This window comes from Electrona antarctica (genome assembly GCF_951216825.1).
Source record: "Electrona antarctica genome assembly, chromosome: 19".
Classification (NCBI taxonomy): domain Eukaryota; kingdom Metazoa; phylum Chordata; class Actinopteri; order Myctophiformes; family Myctophidae; genus Electrona; species Electrona antarctica.
Window position 1 is genome coordinate 35748417 of NC_136800.1, and position 15389 is coordinate 35763805.

Consider the following 15389-nt stretch of genomic DNA (forward strand, 5'->3'; position numbering starts at 1 on the left):
GTGTGTGTGTGTGTGAGAATTCTGCAGTGAATTCAAAGGCAAAACATTGATCAAAAACAGTCAGGCAAATGTGTTGCTAATGCTAAAGCCTTGACATAATGAGCAAAATCATCCAATAATAAATGTCTTATTGGTCAAATGTACTGCAAATAATGCTCTGTATATATAATATATCAGATGTTTGACCAACACTCCAGTATCTGTACTAAACCACATTGATTAATTATAGCAGCTGCGTAAGCACATAGACAATAGATATGGCTGTGGTGCAGGTTAAAGCCTATTTGTACGGTATGTCCATGTACGGAATTGCATGCAGTGTGTGAAAAAACATGCGTATTATATTGTGCATGTGTGTCTAGAGGTCTGTGCTGTGTTGTGTTGCATCATACTGCATTGTGTCCGTCTACAAGGCCTCCCGCTTCAATGCACTGCTGAAGGCCATCGGTGAGTTGGACAATGGCGGCTCAACCACTTAAGCCCTATATTTTATACTTTTCGAAAATAGTTGATCTACATACAAGCTCGCAATGCTCACAATGCAACACATTCCTATTGCTGGAATAGGAATGCCAGGGTTAGCTCAGAGAGCTACCACTGCCAGTGCCAGGGTTAGCTCAGAGAGCTACCACTGCCAGGGTTAGCTCAGCGAGCTACCACTGCCAGGGTTAGCTCAGAGAGCTACCACTGCCAGGGTTAGCTCAGAGAGTTACCACTGCCAGGGTTAGCTCAGAGAGCTACTACTGCCAGGGTTAGCTCAGAGAGTTACCACTGCCAGGGTTAGCTCAGAGAGCTACCACTGCCAGGGTTAGCTCAGAGAGCTACCACTGCCAGGGTTAGCTCAGAGAGTTACTACTGCCAGGGTTAGCTCAGAGAGCTACTACTGCCAGGGTTAGCTCAGAGAGTTACTAGTGCCAGGGTTAGCTCAGAGAGCTACTACTGCCAGGGTTAGCTCAGAGAGCTACCACTGCCAGGGTTAGCTCAGAGAGCTACCACTGCCAGGGTTAGCTCAGAGAGCTACTACTGCCAGGGTTAGCTCAGAGAGCTACCACTGCCAGGGTTAGCTCAGAGAGCTACTACTGCCAGGGTTAGCTCAGAGAGCTACTACTGCCAGGGTTAGCTCAGAGAGTTACTACTGCCAGGGTTAGCTCAGAGAGTTACTACTGCCAGGGTTAGCTCAGAGAGTTACTACTGCCAGGGTTAGCTCAGAGAGTTACTACTGCCAGGGTTAGCTCAGAGAGTTACTACTGCCAGGGTTAGCTCAGAGAGTTACTACTGCCAGGGTTAGCTCAGAGAGCTACTACTGCCAGGGTTAGCTCAGAGAGTTACTACTGCCAGGGTTAGCTCAGAGAGTTACTACTGCCAGGGTTAGCTCAGAGAGTTACTACTGCCAGGGTTAGCTCAGAGAGTTACTACTGCCAGGGTTAGCTCAGAGAGCTACTACTGCCAGGGTTAGCTCAGAGAGTTACTACTGCCAGGGTTAGCTCAGAGAGCTACTACTGCCAGGGTTAGCTCAGAGAGCTACTACTGCCAGGGTTAGCTCAGAGAGTTACTACTGCCAGGGTTAGCTCAGAGAGTTACTACTGCCAGGGTTAGCTCAGAGAGCTACTACTGCCAGGGTTAGCTCAGAGAGCAACTACTGCAATTACACCAAGTTATATGGATACTAATAACCCTGAGAATTTCACTGTGTGGGATCAAGGATGACCTCATAAAAAAGAAAAGAAAGGATGACCTCATAAGAACATGTATACTTTACTTTAGTTGACTTTAATTAAGCTCTCAATATGGTGTTTGTTTACACTGTTTGTCCTACTTACGGCACATTACGTGCTTAGGGCCAGGCCCAGATAATTATTAGACCACATAGCCTAATAATGGCCCTAGAATCGACCTACACAGAATCACAGACTATAATACACCACATATCACCAAGGTGGTGCAGCATAGCGGAGCAATACGTTTAGTCACAAATGATCTGAGAGCCATACTGTTTGGAAGCACGGGCACTTGGGCATCATATTTATAAATATCGCAGAGTAGATTCACATGGTTTTTGTTATTTGCAGTGGCATTTACAGTGGCATTTGACAAGATGTTTTCAAGCCATTTGAAACGGCTCCATAGTGTACTCTATAATTATAACTGTACATAATGGAGCTGGATAAGAGAAAGAAGAAAATAAACTTGAGTCAAGTAGGCATCAAGTGTACCCCAGTACATCATCACACTCTCAAATTACTCTCTATGGTAAATGGTGAGAATGTATCGCGGCTTTCACAAAGCAGCAAAGTTAAACTTCTGTTAAACGTAAAGTTTGAATTGAGAGTGTAAAACTGACTCTGCATTTACATTTATATCCAAACAAAATCTGACGTTAGAGGTAAAAATGTCAGTGTTTTCCAATTCCCACCAAAAGTTATAGTAACTTTGAGACTCTTTGAGACAAGAAAAATCTACCTGCAAAAAACTTTAAATCATGCTGTCTCTTCTATTTCTCTATCTCTTATTTGCTTTTCTAAAGCAGTGTGTTGCGTCAGTCTCAGACCTATTTTTACTGACAAGTCGATCACCTAATACCCGATGGGGTCATTGCTCATTTCAGAGCCTAGTACAGTACTGTATTGACTGTATTTAGGAATACAATGGATGTTTTGTTCCAAAGAGGATTCTCACTTTCAGGCCAAAGAACACGCATCATGACTAATTTGTTCCAAACATGCTGCTTCAATAAAATCACAGTTCGAAGGCTTTCTTATATGCTGTACATTAAAGACATTAAAGTTTAAAATGGTCACGCTGTTAAAATGTGTGTGAGAGCACAATCTGCTCTCCCAAAATAACACTTGGGAGGCTTAAAGTTTGTTTAAATGCATACATTGAAGTGTTGGGAGAAACCAATGTTTTAGTTAGGAAAGCCCAGTCCACAGTCCACAGTGCCTACGGCTTGGCCAGGCGCTCCACCAAACACAGGTGGGAACTTCTGGGAAGCCAGCAATGGAGGGAGTTCTGTAGCTGCACTAGCGACTCTACAGGTTGGTCGGTGTGCCTGTTAAGCAGGCCGGGAGTGGAACTGGGAGGGATAGTGTGTTCCTCTGCACGTTCTCACCTGAGCCTACTTGTGTAGGCTCAGGTGAGAAGAAGTGCCTGGTGACTCCATGTGTATCGGAGGAGACATGATTTTCTACAATAGGGGTTTGGCAGTGACAGGGACTATTCGCACTTAATTGCCACAGTGAATTTGCACACATACTGTATAGAGGTATGATATCATCCATGCAAGAGCCTATGGCAGCTGTGAAAATCTCTTGGCTCTTAAATCCACATGAAAATGGAAGAGAGCACTATTAGATGACATAACGTCAGGTCATAGCGAACGTTGACTTGACAAGCTGAGCTCCGGGTACTCGCAGGAAGCCCAGAATGGTTGACTAAGAAAATAGGTGTGAAATGATTCATTCTCCCCTGTTGGTCTGAGATTGCACTCACAGGGGAAGGCGGGAAGATTGGTAGCATTAAGAGGAGACGTTGATTTATCAGCTCTAGACTGCGGCACTGTGCGGCAGATTACACTGAATGGATGCAAGATAATATGACAACTAAAATAGGCAGTTATAATGCCTTCTTCAGGGAATGGGGAATCATGCAGTAAGGCACGAGTGAACACATTGTTCTGGGACAGCATTGCCTGCCCAGCAGTCCTCTTCTCCCAGACCAGGACTATGACAGGAACTGTAAGAGCTCTTTTCACTATGAGCTGACCTGCAGCTGTACCAAACAATGAGCCAGTATTCTAATTGGTTCAATTAGTGTTAAAAGCATATACCGGTATACTGTATATATATAAAAAGATTACACCTCTGTGAAGTGAGGGGCGCTCTTATCATCTTACAACATCGAGGAGGGAATTCATTATTAAGGGCACATTATGGTATCGTCTTTTTTCCAGACAATACAACGACTCAAACTTAATACATACAGGTATGTTTTACATGTAACCTCTATTAATCTAACTCTAATATATTAAAGTCTAACTCATGTTGCTATGATTAGGTGATGTAATGATGATGTAAAAACAAACATTATATTCTCTTTATTGTTAATGGGATTTAATGTTTGTGTTAGGGACAAAACAAACATTAATTTCTCTTCATTGTCAATGGCGTTTTTAAAACAAACATAGAACTAAAAACAAACATTAAACCTGTATATAGGAGGGGCTAGCGCCCCTCAAATATATGGAATTATTAGTCAATCTTCTATCCAGACAGATGGATAAAGAAAATAGTTACGAGAATGAGAAATACATTTGAAACCATTTGAAAAATTGAGTCACCTAATGTGATGAAGAATTGAAGTCCCAGCTAATCTCACGAATGGGCACGGGTCCTACTGTAGGACGAGGAAGACACTGAGCATTACTGCAGACTTACTGTCTGTCCAGAGTATCAACACGCAGTGTTAGCTTGTAGATCTATTTTTGGGCCATGAGACCCTTTTCCCTTTGGAGACTGATAATACTGAATCTGTGATCAGCATTGCTTGCTTCATACTACCCAGTGCTTGCTGTTATAATGTACTACTGACATAATCAGGTAAACGCAAAGTTTCGTCCACGTTTTTTAAGTAACTAGATATGAAGCAATATGTATGCCTAGACTGTGCAGATTGTGAATTGACCTGGATATGAAGCATCCGTAGCGCAAAAATAATATGACGTTAGTTTTTAAATAGATACGAGAGACAGAGCCCTCGTAATAAAATAATAATAATACAATTTAAAAATACATTTAAAAGTTGAAATGAAAATAACTTCAGCAGAGGCGGTCATATTTCAGCAGCAGTGCCACTGCTAAAAGCATATAGGGGACACACTGAAAGTGAAGGTGAACTACAGCTGCACGTGCCAGGGGGTTTACACCTCTGTCTGCCGCCTACTAAAATAGAGTGTCCTGCTATAGACGCCCATTCCAACAAGAAATACAAGTTCAAGCACTCAGTCAAGTCAGTGCCTAAGGACACAGTTAATTTACAAGATTTCACTACCTTTGCCTACAAAGTACAAACTTTTTTATATTTTTCAAGATAATTATTTCTCATAATATGAGAAATAATTATCTTGAAAAATATAAAAATTATAGGCTATCTAGTTTTTGGGTGAAAACCCTTCATTTCTGCTATGTTGGATGTTAGGTACTGAAAGTCTCTATGCTCTATGCCTCTATTCAAGAGGCATCCAGTTGTTTCTTCCAAACTGATCATGTAGGCATACGTTAACAGGCAATGTCCAATGAACTCAGATTTGTTCATTATTTCATGAAGTTGACATATAAATATTGCAAAACTAAATATCAAGGAGATAACCACCTTCTTATTTTATTACTTTGTTCTAGCTTGATTCCAACCAGCCATGGGGGCAGAGGGAAACACCTGTTCTGCAGTAAGGCCTCACTCAGACCTTTACTGCATTGCTGTATGCTTGTTGGATGAATGTTGTGTAGTGTCATGGCCGCCCCAATGCATTTCCAATGGGAGTCACATGGTTTGACACAACATTTGTGTTGTATGAGGGGGAGGGGCGCAGTCGGAACACAGCCGAAAGCCATACAACAGCTTGTAGTCCAAAATGTGGACTACAAACCATGTGACTTCCATTGGAAATGCATTGGGGCGGCCATGACACTACACAACATTCATCCAACAAGCATACAGCAATGCAGTAAAGGTCTGAGTGAGGCCTAACACCCTGTGCTTTGACTTGAATTCTGAGTTTGATTCCCATCGGAACGGGCAGAAGTGTTTCTTTATCTTTTAACCACTAGCAACGGCTGAATCATTAATTCGGCAACATTCAATTGACCTTGGCTTGGTAGTGTGCAGTGGTGGAAAAAGTACTCACATTTTTAAGTGTATCAAAAGAATCAATACTGCACTATAGAAATACTCAGTTACAACTAAAAGTCCGGAATTATTGAGTAAAAGTACAAAGGTATTGGCATGTATTTTAAGTAGGCTACCAAAAGTAAAATAAGTCAGAATGTCCCATTTCAATGTTTTCAACGTAGGCTACTGTATAACAATGTCTTGAAAATAGCAGATCACAATGCGACGCATTGTGAGCTTGTAGGCATTGTGAGCTTGTAGGCATTGTGAGCTTGTAGGCATTGTGAGCTTGTAGGCATTGTGAGCTTGTAGGCATTGTGAGCTTGTAGGCATTGTGAGCTTGTATAGGCATTGTGAGCTTGTAGGCATTGTGAGCTTGTAGGCATTGTGAGCTTGTAGGCATTGTGAGCTTGTATAGGCATTGTGAGCTTGTAGGCATTGTGAGCTTGTAGGCATTGTGAGCTTGTAGGCATTGTGAGCTTGTAGATCGGCTATTTTCAAATGGTCGAAATGTAATAGGGGTTAATGTATGTTTTGTAATAATAATCAAAATCTACAAAGTAACTACTAACTAAAGTTTTCAAATAATTGTAGTGGAGTAAAAGTACAATATTCTCCTCTGAGATTTAGTGGAGTAGAAGTATTGAAAATTGGAAATACTCAAGTAAAGTACAAATACCTCAAAATTGTACTTAAGTACATTACTTAAGTAAATGTACTTAGTTACTTTCCACCACTGGTAGTGTGGTTTTGAAAGAATACAGATGGCGGAATAAGAACGGTGGAACTTACACTTATACTCTCCGAGTTTGAGAGATAAATAGAAAAAGACGAATGGCACGAAAGTTAAACATGCACTACGAGGAGAAATCATAGCTGTATCCTTCTACCATTGTGCATGATTCTAGTGCTGCATATTCTGTATATAGTTAGTTAGTTTATTTAGTTAGTTAGTTTATTTATCTCAGTCATGTTTAAACAATGCAGTTGAACATACAGAATGAGGGTTACAAAGTTACAGTTTGACTGAAAAGGTTTGGGCTGAAGCCGAAGCTTATTATGCCCACCTTATTGATATTACTGTCTCGTGAGTCGTGACGCTCGTCAGTTTTAAATGATGCTGACAATGACTAATAGTAAGATTTGTGTGTATTTTCTTCCTAAAGTGCTCTGCAGTGAAGTTCTCATGTGAACACAAACACAGTTGCTTGTAAGTCATAATGCAGGCTTTCTTCTTTATCCACATGCACCCTAGCATCACTATTCTGGGGTGAATGTATTGTGATGCATTATTTAAATTTTCTGTAAAGACATTTTGTGTAGAAGGGACAAAAGGAAGAGGCCTAGTGTAAACCCCTGGGAGAGTCCGGTTAAATAAGTATATTAGGGTTAAGTGGTTTTTGAGCACATCACTCGGTTCACAACTGTTCCGAGGGGAGAGGAAGTGCCAAATGCTATTAAACATTACAAAAAGAGCCTCACCTGGGCCTATCAGAACTATAGGCTATTAATGCTCACATGCAGTGTTGAGTGCCCTTAGTTTTATGCTGAGTAAACAGACATTTAAAAGAGATGGGCAGCTACGGTATGCATGACCTTAGTTGCACTTCGTCCAGGAACTGCTTGAGCATGGGAGCGTGGTTTAACACTGTGCTGACACAACATCTGCAAGCCTTGGCTGAGTTATTGGCTCCAACCATACAACCTCTCTCTTATTTTCCAAAGTGGCAGTGTTTTATATAGTACTGACGCTGCTGACATAGTGTAGCACTGACTGCGTGTATACGATGTCTCGCAGTTTGTTTGTAAGGCTCGGGTTTCAAAGTTTATTGTGGATGATCCCGGTCAGCTCGTGGAGATACTGTATGTATATTGCGCAACTTGCAGCATCAAGCAGCCTTTGCGTGTGTGTGTGTGTGCGTGTGTGCGTGCGTGCGTGCGTGCGTGCGTGCGTGCGTGCGTGCGTGCGTGCGTGTGCATATGCTCTGTGTGGTTACAGAGTCAAACCCGGAGTGTTAATTTAGCTCTGACTGGAACCCATAAACCGTAGGAAGAGAGAAAAGTACAAAACAAACATCTCCCCTCTGTACTTTCAACAATAAACAAAAGCCTAGGGAATGCACATGAAAAGCAGAATGGGCTATGCTCTCTTTGTTGAAAGAATCCTAAAAAGGAACGCTGATTCCACTGACACACTGTTTTTGTTATCGGGACCAGATAAGAGGAATTACATTTTCTCCCACTCTGTTGCTAATAGAAGTATTTCTAATGCTAGTCGTCATCCATCCAGTGTCATTCACCACCATTCTGTTCCTAAAAGATTATTTTAGGCCAGGAACATCTTGCTTGTCTGCTCAAGGCCAATGAAGTATTCAGATAAAAGCAGCTATTGGTTAAAAGCAGCTGTGCTCTGCTACAGTGTGAATGAACAATGGCTGAAGAATCAGAATCTTCTCTGATAAACAGATTATGACTCAGAGCTGTTGGTCACAGTAAAATCCTCACGTTAATTTTACACTGTTGGACAATAAAATGTCCTGTTACGGTATCACATTTGCAGTCTTATAGTACGTTTTCAGCTGTTGACACCATACTTTAGTGCAAGAGTGGGTAAGCACCTCTTTTTAAACTATCAGGAGATCAGATAGGGTTTTGAGGTCTTAGTTTATCATTACATTTTTGACAAATTATATACATGCATTATTCAAATTAGCAGCCTAATATAAGAAGATTGAAAAGCATTGGTGTTTTCACATTATGTCAGCTGGTGGACTTTTACAGTAATCTTCCAGTGTCCTTGGATTGTGAATAGGCTTTTCAAAACCTCTGAATAGAATATAGCCTCACATCACGCATCCCACAAAATGAAGCAAAATAGTATTTTTTTCTCTTTCTCTATGTACTGTATTCATACACAGCATGTGAGATAAACACTTATTTATTACTATTGGTTTATTTTCTATAAAACAATTTGGAATAAAAGCTCTCTTTCCCACAGTCCCAATAGATTTCACATTTGTAGGCCTACCACAGAAGCCATGAGAGTGATATACCCGACAGCTTGGAATGCACCAGTGACTCCCACAAACCACTAAGCTGGTCAAGGGTCACTGACTCATTTTCACAGTTGCCGTTTTGCTGTTCAAAAGGCAACTGGATATCTACTGGTCCCACTGGGAGAGCTGGACTTCGACTAGCTGAACAAGACAGTGTCCCCATCTAACTTTCATGGTTGAGAGGAGACATGATAGGAGTGAATATTCTTACTGTGACCACGGGGTGGTGCTAAAGAACCTAACATAAGTCAGTGACACTACTGTCTGCTAATTAGAAAGTAATTCTGACAATAACTTAACTTTACATAAATGAAATAACTAGCAAACAATGTGTCAAAGTTGTGGCCCATCAAACTGATTATTTCAACTGTCTGCAGCTTTTGTTTTTGCTACTCTCGATCTCACCTATATATATATTCTTCAGTAAGAAAACCAAACTGTATTTAGGATTTTGTTTGTTCCACTGTAATTGTTCTTTATATTTATTTATGTATTACCACACTCTGTTGTTCATTAGTGTATTGCTGAATTTATTTATTCTGTTATAGTTTGCTAAAAAGCCAACATTACTTTGCAAAGTCTCTAAAGTAACTAGCATTGACAAATTATGTTTTGGGTTTATGAGTTTGATTTATGCAGAATAACTGTACGTGTGTACATCTGTAATGCATGTAACTCGAGAACTGTTCGCCTCACCGATTTCAAATTTCGACACACGCATTCCACACCCCCGCAGGGAGTGCAGTGCCCGGTGTTGAGTCGGTCGGACCCACGGTTGCCCAGAACCCCCACAAAAGGCCTCTGCCCGGGATCTGGACAGGGCCACTGCCCAACAGTGCTCCATATATGGAGCTGGCCTGTCCTGGTATCACAACACTCCATATTTGGGTATGCCTGACATCACAACACTCCATATTTGGGCATGCCTGACACAAAACTCCATATATAGTAATAAAGGGACACAGAGAGACAGATACAGAAATCTCCATATATGGGCATAAAAGGGACACAGACAGATGGGTGGAACGGGTACTATGACATGGGTACAACCAACGGGTATTGCGTACCCGGGTGGGGCATGGATCTCCAACTTCCATCGTTACCGACTCAATGCTCTACAGCCGTCAGCCGGGCACCGGTCTAGTTATCATAATGATCAGAAGCTGTATGACTTGACTTACTGTGAAAATTGACTGTTTTCACCTGAAGAACATTGGCATTTCATTGATCCATGTGGGCCGTGGGGATATTTGTCCTCTACATTTGACCCATACTATTGCGAGGAGTTACTAGACTGCTAGACTGTTGCTGTTCTGCAACATCTTTCTTCTTCTGCAGCAAACTAAAAGCCTTGAGCTACACATATTGCTATCGTTATTAGTTTATTTGTTCTCGTTGTTGTTGTCATTATTATGAAAGCACGCTGCACTAATCAAATAATAGGTTATACGTAAGTACCTCAGGCACTTCAAATGGCCCAGGGCGATCAGGGCGACCAGGGCGATCAGGCCTTCATGCGTAGAAGCCTCCCTTTAGACTGTTCCAGACGTAGCCACAGATAATGGACAGCAAGGTCTTCTGGAGCCAGCTAGCCCATTAGCTCAGGCTAATGCATCCAACACACCCCACCGGGCAGTGCCCATCACTCTAGACAGGATCCAGTTTCACACAGAAGAGTACCATCTCTTCTTGCCGCACTCGGCATCTTATGGCCCTAAGAAACTGGACAAATCAAATCCTCAAGCAACATGAGATTTGATGGGTTTTCATCACTATAGGGGATGTAAGTAAGGGTTTATGATGGTGGATTAAAAATACTAGAAATACTGTAGTGTAAGATATGAGAAAAGGCTAAAGAAATCAGTATTTGTCAAAGGTTGTATGACCAGGAAGCACTTGTGTTGTTGATGTTATAAAAAACAACAACCACACATAGCAGCTGTCTAATACAAATGTACAGTAACCCCATATCACATTTCTGTTTCGCCTCAAAATGTAAAGTGGCTATCCAAGGGTGAAATTGTTTTTGACCATGCCTGTGATCTTGGGTTTCACAGCTCTGCCTTGCTAAATGGACCGGGTGCATTAGGGTCGAGAGAGGAGCACACAGCAGAGTGCTCTTAAAAGGCAAAGGGAAAACGCACGAGACAGCCTCCCTTTTGTCAGCTCGTTGCCCTGGAATAGAGGGACAGTGACACGTACCAGCCATGTATGGAAGTGTTGGAGATCTGGTTACGGACGAAAATCAAAACAACCGTCCTGACCGACTGAGAGAAGGGGCTCAGATTTGGAGGGTGCAGTGACTGACATGAAGGCACTCGGCAGATGTAGGACTAGGGAGCAAGCCGTGTCATGCTAAATCTAAACCTACCTATAGTGAAATAGTGTTTTACAAATAGCATTTTACATACATTTTGGGCTTGCTTTTCTATGCAGCACAAGAACTTAGATAAAGAGATGAAAAAATCAACTTAGTATCACTTTTCGCCTCGATGCTGTAAACCCCACCCAGCTGGATCTCGCAGCTTGATGCAGGAGTGATTACAATAATGATGGATACTCCTGAAAACTTGCATCGCTCTTAGCCTGCCCCCCCCCCCCCCCCCCCCCCCTTCTCACACACGCAAGTCCACACTTTCTCTCAAATCTTGCTGTGGTGGACGAGTGAGTCATCTTACCGAAGCAAAGATGTCAAGAAGAGTGTGTACCACCAGCAGGGTGTGTAAATTCCACACCTGTCTCATCATCCTTACCCCCCTTCCACTTCTTCCCTCAACTCTCCCCTCCCCTTTGTGGCTTCCCTTGTATTTCTTTCACACTATAGTCTCACTCTCTCACCCACGGCTCACACCGAACAGCTTGCATGAGGAGCAGGGAACGCTGTAATGCAAACAGCAGAAAGAGGAGGCACGTGTGAAGTTTTCAGCAATGTGCGTGTTGAGCAGTAGTTCTCTGCGTATGACATCGCCCACTGTCCCTTCCCTACGAGCTGGTGAGTTGTTTCTTTTCGTACGCATGTTCCGATCCACGTCTATCTATTTTCGTTCAGGAAATCGTAGTAGTTTGTAATAATGCACATTAATATCGTTGACCTTTAATACCAAATGTGTACATGTGCATCTTTGTGTGCAGCAGCTGTTTCAGGAGTTCTCCACAGTATATCTCGCACAACGCTGAGATGTCGTATTACTCATTACTTGTGATTCTATTGTATTATGATTTACACTCGTATGTTTTTTCTGTAGATGAATGGTGACACCTGCATAAAGGTCAAATGTATACAGAGTGCAGTGATGGTAGTACCTTTCAGGTGCTGTAGTGCTAACATAGTACACTATGTTATAACAACAGGCTGTGTAGGTGCTGATGTGTTCAGGTGAAGACCTGGGGTCTTTGTCCTGTTTGTTTATTCAATCCCAGGATGGATCTTCATGCTTCTTCTCCACCAGAGACGAGGCAGCGGGGTGACAAAGGGAGAAGCAGCTGCCTTTTCTTCTCCTGAAGGATGGTAAAAAATGACATAATGACAGACAGTCTCAGGTGACTACACTCCGACACTGATAGCCTTGAAATAGTCCAGCTCCTGGCTCATGTTTACAAAGTTTTTGCCACTGAAATCACTGTGAAATCCAACTCATTTTCGAGACAGTATAGCTATTCTGAAATCTCTTTTGAATGTTATTTGGGGAGAGACAACACAAGCGAAGTGATGCAATTACAATTTAGGCATTTACCTGATTAACCTGATGCGTAAAACAACAAAATACAGCAAGCCCCGTTATCCTTGTGTCTCCATGTCTAAACCCACTACCCTTGTCAGTTCTGTCAGATTTTACCTAATGACTTCAAACTGCACTAAATAAGTATACAAAAGTGGACTAAAATACACCAATGTAATGAAACTTTCCCGTGGACAGTCAAATCAAAGTTGGCATACATTTGTGTGTGTATCTCGCATGCATGAGTGTGCTTGTGCATTTGTGTGTGTGCATGTGTATGCGTGTGGGCGTGTGTGCATGCATGCATGTGTGTGCCACAACCTGTATAATGCATGTGAACTTTCACTGGTGTGTGCGTGACAAGCTTGCCGGTACGCCTCAGACTCTAAAGGTTTCTGAACATGAGACTAAGTTTGTTTTCCACTGAGCAGTGATGTCATGACACCTCTGCTTGGGCGGACTATAACACTTTACGCTGAAAACTGAGCCCATGTCCTGGGGCTCCTGCAAACTATCTGAGTTCAAACGGTGAGTCGGGAGAGAAGAGTCTCTCCCGACAGCCAGAGGGGGCCAAGAGAAAAGCGTAAGATGAGAGCAACTAATGTGTAGAATTCATAAAACAACTTTCTAGTAAGAGGGATGCCCAAAGTGGGTCCCCGCTGAGCCAAAGCTGGCGTTGTACACACAGTAAACTCCCTACGGGTCCATTTGGGTCATTTTTTTACACACTGATTTACAGTTTTTGGTTTGCTTGTTTTTAACATTCTGGCCCTCCCTCTCAAATATGTTGTGCTATGATCATATATTCTACTTGTTACAGACTGCTTTGATAAGTTGCTTTGTAGAAGCTTACAATAGCTTACAATATGGAACTCATTTTAATGAATAAAACTGTTAATTTGTCTCCAGAGTCAAATACAGCAGGATTGTCATTTGAGGTTCCCACTGAATTACAGAGTCGAGGGTGTAAGAAGATATTCAAATGAAATCATCACAGTGTATGAGTGATGTTTGGGCATGATGACTAATTAATTTAAGTTATTTCTGTTGATATTAAGCATTTTACAGTACCAATTATCAAGAAAGGGGTATCTTTAAAGTGTACCAACATGTCACTGTGTGCAAATTTCATATTTCAGCTCGACTACAGTAGCTGGATGCTATACTGATCTAAGTGCTGCTGAATTGACTTTTCTGAAGATGCAGGACTTAGCTCATTAGTGAGCATTGAACCAAAAAGGAAATTGTTCACAGTGGCTAAGTTCAGTGTCTGTTATGAAAGAATGAGTTCTTGCGTACCAGGACATCCAGCTGCTCCCCGTCAGCGGCAAGGGAAGAAGATGGAAGAGGAGGAAAAAGCCAGGCCACCTGTAAAAGTTAAACAGGAATGTTGTAAAATTCATACATGTTCAGACACACTGTATAATATTCCACTGCTCCAAGTTCCTAAAATGTGACTGATGTTTTGTTTGGCAGCGAGAAGAAGAAGAAGGCATTTGTTCAAAGCATTCACTTAAATGCTGAGAATTACGAATTCTGGAAAAGATTGACCATCATTTATTGTAATCTTATGCCATGACTCATCGTGCTGTCAATCATTTGTTACTTTGACAAATACCACCACTTCTTTTTTTGGTGGTGGTGGATTGTGTATAAAAAAGGTAATTTTGTAAATAATGTACGGAAAAGGTGCAAGTTGATAAACTGGGGCTTAATGACGTGGAACTTGGGGTTGTTTACTCCTGTGCCTACTGAACTGGATTCAGTGTGTCTTTAAACAACTGGCTCAGTCCAGCAGGAACAGGAGTGATACCTATTGTGAGGTCATCCATGTGTGATTAGCATTATCATCGTCGACTATGCAAACATATCCATAAACCATGTTAACTTACAATAATGTGTTATGGTGATCATCAGCATCCCAAAGCAAGAATAAATCATGAACATTTCATCATCATGCGTTCAATAATTTCAACCCTAGCTTATGCTGAGAAAGTGTGTGTGTGTGTGTGTGTGTGTGTGTGTGTGTGTGTGTGTGTGTGTGTGTGTGTGTGTGTGTGTGTGTGTGTGTGTGTGTGTGTGTGTGTGTGTGTGTGTGTGTGTGTGTGTGTGTGTGTGTGTGTGTGTGTGTGTGTGTGTGTGTGTGTGTGTGTGTGTGTGTGCGTGCGCGCGCTTTGTTTAATTTGAATTGATTTGTTTGCAGAATTTTAGAAGCATGCATAAATTAAAATACTCAAGGATGACCCAATAAAGTCAGCGACTTGTTTCCTCATGGTGTTCAGAACTGGTTAACTAACTTGCAATCCTAGACACTGTGTGTGTGTGTGTGTGTGTGTGTGTGTGTGTGTGTGTGTGTGTGTGTGTGTGTGTGTGTGTGTGTGTGTGTGTGTGTGTGTGTGTGTGTGTGTGTGTGTGTGTTTGTGACTGTGTGTGTGTGTGCGTGTGCGTGTGCGTGTGCGTGTGTGTGTGTGTGTGTGTTTACTTGCATAAATGAGTGTATGGGCCCCAATTTGTTGGCCTGTCTTCTGTCTACGTGAGAACCTGCATGTCTCTGTACTTGTTATAAAGTGTGCCTGGTTTGTGCTGAGTAACAGTTTACAGTGAATCCCTTCATTCCTCACAGTATAATAAGCTGTCACTGTGTGTCTACAGTATATAGCTTACCACTAAATTCGGACACAGCGCTCGGTCATCATCATCTACACCCACATGCACAGGCGCAGGTTTCACT